The sequence below is a fragment of the Musca autumnalis genome, unplaced genomic scaffold (assembly GCF_047663935.1).
Source record: "Musca autumnalis isolate F117 unplaced genomic scaffold, ASM4766393v1 scaffold_1, whole genome shotgun sequence".
NCBI lineage: Eukaryota > Metazoa > Arthropoda > Insecta > Diptera > Muscidae > Musca > Musca autumnalis.
In genome coordinates, this window is record NW_027411644.1 from 183,873,829 (window position 1) to 183,884,229 (window position 10,401).

Genomic DNA, 10,401 nt, shown 5'->3' on the forward strand with positions numbered 1-10,401 from the left:
ATATTTAACCCATGCAGGAAGGTATATATTAGTGGAATAAAATTTCCGAATTATGCCAACAACTTTTCTATGCACATAGTCAACATGATATTCAAATGCAAGCTTTTCGTCTACAAAAATGCCCAATATTTTATGGCAAGACACAAAGTTGATCAAACTTCCGCCCAGAGCAATGTTTAAGTCGTACGACTGACTACCAAATCGTATTGCTTTCGTCTTAACTGGGTTGATCACTAACGAGTTCTCTAAAGACCATAGTCTAAAACGATCAAGACTATGATTTATTGCAGTTTCAAAAGCTATTGAAGACATTCCATTTCTAGCAAAAACTAAGAAAACATCATCTGCAAATAAAAGCGGCTTGCAATTTACATCAGAGCACCATACAGCAAGGCTATTAACATAGAGGATAAACAGCAGAGGACCCAAGACAGACCCCTGCGGAACACCATTCGTAAGTAAAAGTGTCCCAGAAGACTGACCGTTATAAGAAACAAATTGTGTTCTGCCACATAAGTAAGAAACGATAAGATTGCAAGCAGAAATAGAATAATTGAACTCATTCCTGAGCTTCCCAACCAATACAGTATGTGAAATCGAATCAAATGCCTTGGTAAGATCCAAAGACACAACTACAGTATCACTGTTAACGTTCAAATTTCCCCTAACGAGATCAGTCATATATAGTAACAAGCCGGTCGTACTATGGTTCTTACGGAAGGCAAATTGGCCATCATATATATATCTACTAACATAAGATAACATCTGGTCTCTCATAATATGCTCACACACTTTTGATAATACAGGGAGAATGGAAATTGGTCTAAGATCATCAGCACAATTCACAACATTACCTTTAGGTATTGGGACAACACGAGCACTCTTCCAAAGTTGCGGAAACACCGAAGATGTGAGAATAGAATTAACCAAATCCAAGATACAATCAGAAATATAAGGAAAAATTATTTTTAAAAAATCCACAGATATTCCATCGACACCAATGGATTTGGACTTGATTTTACTTAGTGCAACAGCAACATCCTCAATACCCACACATCGAAAAGAAAATTCGCCATCACGTTCAGCTAGATCCATGAAATTAAAAGTACTAACACGCGAGTCATTATAGACAAATGATGCATTGAGAACATCAACACTAATGTTAGCAACAACATCATCTCCACCAACAAAGCCTGACCCTCTCAAAAAACGCCATAAAGCAGTTGGACCCATTACATTAAATTTCCTACTATAGTATCTCCTACGTTCGCGCCGGATGACAGATTTCGCCTTATTACGGTATCTACAAAATGTTTTCCAATTCTCACTACTCATATTGAACAGATAAGATCTAAAAGCTAAGTCACGCAGTGAACAAGCTAAAGTAATAGAATTAGCATTAATCCAATTATCATTAGGATAAATTCTTCTACGCACTACAGGAACAGATTCAAACAAACGCATAATAAGAGAGGAGAGAATGGAACACTTAGCATCAACGTCAACAGCATACAGAAGGCTAAAATCAAAAGCTGATATATAAGTATAAAAACGATGCCAATTAATATTTCTGTAGTCTCGATATTCGACAAACTCAACTGATGTATCAACACTGATGTTTAGTGACGCAAAGATAAGCGAATGATCAGAAATTGAAGGGCATATCACCTGATCAGAGAAATAAATCATAGATAAGTTACTAAGTAGTATAAAATCAATTAATGAAGTAGAGCCATGTTGTACATCAAAGTGTGTGGGTTTGGAGTTGTGAGAAATACAAAGATTAAGTCGAAAGCATACAGTACGAACAGACAAGGCTTTATGTATGTAAAACATATTGCAATTGAAATCTCCCATTACAACTACGTTGCTGTATCTCAAAAAGAGTTCAGTATGAAGGTCTTCAAACATAACAAGATCACCAGGAGGAGGCAAATATACCACTCCAAAAAGAACCTTAGAATCGCCAGAGAAGAACTCAACAAACAGTGACTCACACTTACCCAAAACAGAAGTTTTAAATACTACCTTATACCTGATGCTACTCGAAATGTAAATGCCTACACCACCACCCCTAGAGTACCTGCGATCATTTCGTACAAATTTATACCCAGGTATATCAATAGCACGATTTGATGTATCAGTTTTAAGCCACGTCTCAGAAAGTGCTAGTACATTTATAGAAGAACCAGAAAGAATAGATTTGAGTTCATTAAACTTTGTAGAATGTGTTGATGGCCTGATGCTACGGCAATTTAAATGAGCAATATTTAATTTACTATTACATGAGCTTAAAACAGACTTAATGTACAAATTGTTGCTAATAACTGGCCCCATATTCGCATCAGAAAACATCAAAAGCATTAAACATAGTTATAGAGGGGAACCAAAAATAAGAAAGTAACAAAAAATTAACATCTAACATTTCACAATGTATTAAAATTTATATCAATAACCAACTTTAAAGCAGCTGATCAAAAAAAGAATGAGATCAAATTTACAAAAATAAAAAATTCAGTCTATATCAAACAATCTCTGGCAAGATTAATATGCAAGGTGAATCTAAGAAAATTACAAGAGAAAAAAAAATAGCAAACTAACTACGCATACTATACGTGACAGACTAATTATTATTATTATCTGCTTCAGCATCACGAAGAAGTGACTCACATTGGGCAGCATCAATAGTTTCATATCTGCCATCCGGAAACAGCAACCAGGCCTTCAGATGATCCAAATTCAATATTTTAAATTTCTTTACCACATTTAAGCGAAGAAGTTTCTTGCAAACAAAATTGAGATGCGATGCAGCCGGCGAATAATGATCATTCAGGTAGACACGGTTATTTAAGCCCTCACCTTGATCACCCAACAAATCCGATACCTTGAGATTTCGGGTTTTGAAGTATTCCTTCATCAAGTTGTCACGTTTGGAAACTTTATTAAATTTAACCAGAATTTGTTTTTTCCGATTGATATAACAAACTTGGTTAATACTGGTAATTGGTATATTATAAAAAGAACCCAATGCAATAACTGGCGCCTCTAGATCACTTAAACCAGCAGGCAAACCTCCAACCAGAATATCAGAACGATTTAGTCTCTTATGCAAAATATTATCTTCACTCTCCAAAGAAGCAAATTTAGCTGCACTGGATACTTCAATACGGTGAACTTTATCATTGCACTCCTTAATCTCTGATCTCATCTCAGCCACACATGAGCTCAATTCACCTTTAATTTCATCTAATACTTTCCTCATGGAATCTTGTTGCGTCTGGTAGTTATTAACGAAACTATCTAGTTTCTCATTCAAGCTGTTTATCTTCGCTAAAACACCATCATTCTTGCTACCACCCTCGTTAATTCTTGGCTCACAACTGGAACAGATGTATGCAAAAGATTTCACTGCTTTCAAAACACTAAGCTGTTTGTCATCAATACCAACACAGGAACCATGTAACCAGAGACAACAAACTTTGCATCGAACACCGCCTTTGGTTTTTGTAAAACCCTCATTGCAGATTTTACATTTCACATTTTTTTCTGCCGGCATATTAAAATATCAAGAAAACAGCAACAACAGCAAGTAAAGATGGAGAAAGGCAACAGCAAATTCAGCAACAACAGCACACAAGTACCACTCCGTAATTTATTCCGCCTCGATTTAGTGCAAAAAAAAGTAATTCAAAATAAAATTCATACAATCCAAATGAATTTTATTATCAGCAACTTATAGGCACCAGAGATATTTGTTGAAACAAACGTAAAAAAGCAAAATAAACAAATCGATCAGCTGCGATAAAAAATATACGTCTACTCAGACATAGGGTTCTATAGTTTGTCAATAACTTCTTCAACAAGAAACATTTTATACCCACACATCAATCGTCAGCTCGAAGTATAAAGGTGAACAAAGAAAAAACTTCAATGAAAAGTTTTTCTTTGGCAACCTAACACAACTCCGACAAAAGTGTTTAGAACACATGAAAAACTCAAAAACACTCATATTTTGATGCAAAATAGGAAAAAAATCATATTTCTAACTTTGACCTTGAATTCCTCTGCAACTATTAGACCAAATTCGAATGTTTTTAGTGCATCGGAAAGCTGATTATGTTATCTGTTGAACAAAAATTATGATAATATCTCTCTCCGTTCAAAAGTTACGTAGTTTTGCCCCAGGCTCCCTATCGCCTACGTCCGGTGGTCCTTATATAAGTGTACCTCTCGATTTTCGGTATTTTGAAGATTTTAGCTACATTGTTGGACCAAACTACGTGTAATTTATCATTTGAGGTCCCCAGTGGTCACAATACATCTCCACCAAAAATTTGCTACATAGGTAACCATATAATGGTTACTCTCGATTTTCGGTATTTTGTGGATTTTAGCTACATTTTTGGACCGAACTACCTGCAATTTAACATTTGTGGTTCCCAATAGTCACAAAACATCGCCACCAAAAATTGTCAACAAAGGTCCATATTTCGGTATTTTTAGGATTTTAGCAACGTATTGTGACCGAACTACCTACCTGTCATTTGACGCTTGAGGCTCCCAAAGGTCACAAAACATATCCACAAAAACTTTCAACATACATATGTACTTGTTTTGGTAAAGCCCCCATATAACGGTACCTCCCGATTTTCGGTATTTTGAGGATTGTGGCTATCAACTTTTTTTTACGAAAGTACCGGTAATTTTACGTTTGAGGTTCCCAGGGGTTGCAAAACTACTCCACTAAAAATTTTTAACATAGGTCCATGTTTCGGTATAGCCCCCATATAACTGTACCTCTTGCACTTTTTGAACGAAATACCTGTAACTTAACATTAAAGGTTCCCAGTGGTCAACAAATATATCCGCCAAAAATTTTCAACAAAGGTAAATGTCTCGGTATAGCCTTCCCAATGTTCGGCATTTTGAGAATTTTAGATACATTTTTGGACCAAACTGCATGTTATTAAACAAGATATCCCCCATATAAAGGTGGCGCCAGATTGAAGAAATTTTTTGATAAATTTTCTGAACATATTTAGGCATTTGGGATTTCGTGGTAACAACATAAAATTGTGGATAGAAAAGAAATCTAATTAACATTTTTTAATGGACGGTATAAAACGTTCGGCCCGGCCGAACTTAGTTGTCTCCTCATGTAGATGGTACACTGAAGACATGAGGGCGGCATTCTGACAGGCTTGAATATTTTTACATCGTGTTGCACATATATTCGTCGACCATACTGACGCCGCATTTATTACCAAAGACCTACCTATCGCGTTATATGCGATCAGCAGGGTTTCTTTATCTACACCCCAAGTACTGCCGGCTATGGGCGGAATACGGGAGAGATAGAGTTTAAACAGTTCCGGAGATATCACCCCACATTTTGGATCACCCTGTTTTACTCTACACTACTTTTGGACTTCTTGTTTCTGAATTCCACTTACAACTGGCGTCCATACATATAATTGATTACACTGTGATCCGAAATTTTGGGGGGTTGAAAACTTCTTTGAGGAGTTAAAGCACTTTATGAGTAGACACCGGATTTTGCATATTTGCATATTTTTTATTAATAAAGATACGAAAATTCTGATTGAACCAAAATTCGTTTTGAAGAAAACTGAATGCAATGACAGGCTCATATTTTTTATTTTTTTGCATATGCACAACATATGCAAAATATATGCAAAATATGCAAAAAATATGCAAAATATGCAACTAATTTTTTTGACGAAAATCGTCAAATTAAATTTGGGAAATCATCAAAAAGTGTTCTAAATTAAGTTTATTGTCGTTAAACGTCGATTTCTTAGCAGATTATTATGTTATTAATTATTATTCCGCCACAGAAATAAATCTGGACTAGAAGACTTAGAAAATTTCCTATAACCCAGCCTTCTTATTACATTATAAGTTGCTTTCTAATACAAATTTGTTCAAAAACCTAATCATCATGAGAAAGAATATATTTATTGAGGCTAAGCGACAAATTATTTTTTTAGTTTTAAGTGCATTTCTAAATAAAAAACTGAAACTTAATTTTTTTAAATTATTTTTTATTTGTAACTTTTTAGTAAATACATTTTTTTGACCACTGTGAACCCCAAATGCCGAATTACAGTCCATTTGAGCAGAAAATGTAGATTAAAATGCTTGAAATTGGGTGGTACCGTTATATGGACTTGACCTACGTCCACAATTTTTAGTGGGGAAGTTCCTGGACTATTGAAAACTCCAAATGCCAAGTTACAGCAAATTCGGGCTAAAAATGAAGACAAAAATCTCCAAAATACTAGAAGTCGGGTGGTACCGTTATATAAGGGCTATAGGACAAAATGGACCCATATTGGTTTTGGTTTCATATTCATGCATTGTCATCTAAATCTGAAAAGTGTGCAAAGTTTTAGTTCGATTGGTCAACTGCAACCGTGCTAAAAATCAGTTACCAGATTTTAAAAGGGGGTCAAGTTAGACACCGTAAAAACACTGTAAGAATGGACCAATATTAGTTTTGATATCATATTCATGTATTGTCATCCAAATCTGAAAAGTGTGCAAAGTTTAGGTACGATTGGTCAACTACAACTGCGTGAAAAATGAGTTACCAGATTTGAAAAGCAAAATACCGGAAATCGGGTGGTACCGTTATATGGGGGCTATAGGATACAATGGACCCATATTGGTTTTGGTTTCATATTCATGCATTGTCATCTAAATCTGAAAAGTGTGCAAAGTTTTAGTTCGATTGGTCAACTGCAACCGTGTTAAAAAACAGTTACCAGATTTGAAAAGGGGTTCAAGTTAGATACCGTAAAAACACTGGAAGAATGGACCAATATTAGTTTTGATTTCATATTCATGTATTGTCATCCAAATCTAAAAAGTGCGCAAATTTTAAGTTCGATTGGTCAACTGTAACTATGTGAAAAATGAGTTACCAGATTTGAAAAGCAAATTAGATAAAACACTGTAAAACAGTGTAAAAATGGACCAATATTGGTTTTGATTTCATATTCATGTATTGTCATTCACATCTGAAAAGTGTGCAAAGTTTTAGTTCGATTGGCAAACTGCAACTGTGTTAAAAATGAGTTACCAGATTTGAACTAAACACACACCAAAGCAAGTTAAATAAAACACTGTAAAAAATTGTGAAATTTGGGAAAGGAAACAAATTATGCACGGAATTTTTATTCATGATTGCACTGATAACTATATTTTAATACCCTAAGGGTATTATGTCTTAGTGAATGAGTTTGCAACATGCAAAAGGAAACGAAATAGACCCAAAGTTCCTTTTGATGATCTGTATAGATTCGCACTTATCCATCTGACCAGGTCTTTTTGAAAACAAAGTACAGGTCACATTTATAGACCAATTCGCATAAAAATTGGAGATTTTTTGTTTATTTTGGTAAGAATCGATTCAGATTTGGATATTGCACCCATATATACAGTATAATCTCAATAATCCCTACACCATAGGTTTCGGCGGTGTCGGAATTATCAAATTGTCCGGATTAACGAATAGTAAAGAAAATAAATTATTTTCTATGATTAAATATCTCGTGGTAGTTATATAATACTCTACGTGCTCTAAGTGTTAAAAATAGTGAGATTTTTTCTATACGACAATCCGGACATTTTTATTGGCATTGCCCGTATTTGTTCCTTTCCTTACTTTTTACCAATTTACCATGCAACAAGACTCAATTTTCCCAAATTACAGAAAACGCCAATCAGATTGTGAAAGTAGAGCTAGAAATATGACGTTTTTAAAGTATACATCAGGATGTAAGCAAAACAAGGGACAAGTGTGAAATTTCATTTTTTTTTGAAAATTAAGATTCCTTGAAATCTTTGCCATTTAGGTGTATAGTGACTTTGGCAACTTTAATGACAATATTGCGGCGAATATTTTTCTTAATATACTCGTATTTATTTATATCCTAGACAACAAGACTAATGTGTTATAAAAGGTGTTATATCATTGTACGCGATAATTTTTTCTAAATGTTGCTGAAACAATTTTTACAGCAACTCCTCCATTAAACAACTGTCCAATTTCGAAACATTTGTAATAATTAGTTAAAATTATCGAGTATACGATCAGGTATAAGTTAATTAATTGTATATTTTCTTTTCGACTGTGTTATCAAAATTGTTTTCCTGTAGCAGGAATGAAAGAACTATATTTTTTTAGCATTCCAAATGCTTTTCTAGCAGAAATATGTAAGTGGTTTTGTCATGTTAAATATAATTCCAAGGGTTTGACTTATTTTACCACTACCATGTTATTGTGTGGTTTTTCTGAGTGATGTCATTTTGCACTAATCATTTGGTGTTCTTCGCATCAATTTTAACTACATCCAACTTTAAATAAAACTTGTTGTTTTTAAAAATTTGAAAACAACAAAACCCGAAATTAAGCTGAAATTATTTTACAACAATAAAATAATACACATCTCAACAAAACTGCCAAAAGTGAATCTAAAGATAATGCATTACTTTTCGCCGAGGAGTGAACATTTCCCAATTCTGCATTAAGCGGTTGTATGCTTACAATATACATATTAAATTATGTATTTTTAGTGCATTAAACTAAAACCATGTCATCAATATTAAAGCGGCAGTTAGAGCATTTTTCCAAAAAGATTTTTGACCACAAATATAGGATTAAACACTATAAAAAATATTTAAATCTAATATGTGGATATTCAAAACGTATACTTCTAATTATAGTTATATTCCATAACCTGGAATCGTAAATGGTACTTAAGTACTTTTCCCATTTTGCGCTAAAAAACGAACCCTTTTTCCAAAAACTAGAAAAAATTGCGCTTTTATCTAAAGAAAAATAGCGATGACTAACTCTAGCTCCTTTTTTTTCCTAGATAATTTTGGCCGATTAGAAACTATCATGCTGATTTTGACATTTCTGATTGAGTTTTTGAAATTTTTCCATTATCTATCTACATTTGTATAGGAAGCAAATTATGTTGTAATAGGAATGCTGGGTTATTTGACATTTTCTCACCTTGTGAAAACTGATTTAAGTCTTGTTAGTCTAGATTTATTGCTGTAGCGGAATATCTGGAGAGTAGCAATAACATAATAATCTGCAAAAACTATGTTAAACGTCAAAAAACTTAATTTAGAATGCTTTTTGATGATTTTCTAAATTTAATTGATGATTTTTGTCAAATAAAACCCTTGCATATTTAGAATATTTTGCATATTTTTTGCATATATTTTGCATATTTTTTTGCATATTTTTTGCATATTTTTTATATGACCCCAAATATCGAAAAATTGACCCTCAAAACGCCTAGATCCAAAATTTGAGTCCAATGGGATAAGAAATAAAAAACATGCTAAAATCCGATGTCTATTTATGAGTATATGAATTTTGAGTGATGAATTTTTTCCTGGATACCATATAAGCCATCAGAAATTAGCGTTATATCTTTGTTCGCTGTTGTTTTAGCTTATTTTTGAGCCAAACCTAATGAGGATTTTTTTTTTTCGTAGAACATTTCGACCTTCCACGTTCTTTCCGTCTTTAATTTCAAGAACTGCAATAAAAGTACCACAAGATTACAATTTTCAGCTTCCCAATCGTCTTCAAAAAGTCGCCCAGAAGATTTTAGCTACGGTTCCTTAAGACTCGAAATCGACACAATCTTGTTTAGAGGTCCTTTTTCACTTTTACCCGACCCTTGCTCAGGCAACCCTATATCTATTTATTTCAATACATATAATTTGAATATGAAGAATTCTCGGAGTCATCATAAATATCGCTCATAGTTGGTACTCATTTTGCCGAACCGAATTTTGGAACCGGACTTTTATGAACGGATAGATGGGATCTACAAATTTATATGGGATCTAATTGTGCCCTAATTTCCAGATCCGGTATACTTTACGTCGTCTCTACTATAAAGGAAGAAAATCTATGGTCTATGGGGGTAAAATTTGTTTCTTTCTATAGACCAGGAATGTGCGGGAAACACAGGCAGGCATCAAAAGTCTACACCAGAATCGTTAATTCGACTCATTGGCTATATCAGTTCAGCAACGAGTGAGACATTTTGTGTCCACATCTGGAAATATACTCAACGAAAGACGTACCAGACTTTTAAGTTCTAACTTGAACAAAATAATATTTTTTAATAAGAATATGTTAATATGTACATATGTTCATTAGGGATATAACTTTTTGCACTTTTTTGCAGATACCGAAAATACCACCACATAGCCGTGTAGAGCATGAAAAACTATTATGAAATAAGGTGTAATTTTTTCTCTATCGCGAAAAAAGTTTCCGCACCAAATGCATTGAAGTTCAGTAATGCATTTTTTAATTTTATCTGTTATAACAACATGTTAGCT

General features: G+C 33.8%; 1 pseudogene; it reads left to right on the forward strand.

The window, feature by feature from the left end:
* The window catches only part of LOC141389556 (uncharacterized), a 162,629-nt pseudogene extending 161,500 nt beyond the window's left edge, over nucleotides 1–1,129 (forward strand).
* The last annotated feature ends 9,272 nt before the right edge of the window (nucleotides 1,130–10,401 follow it).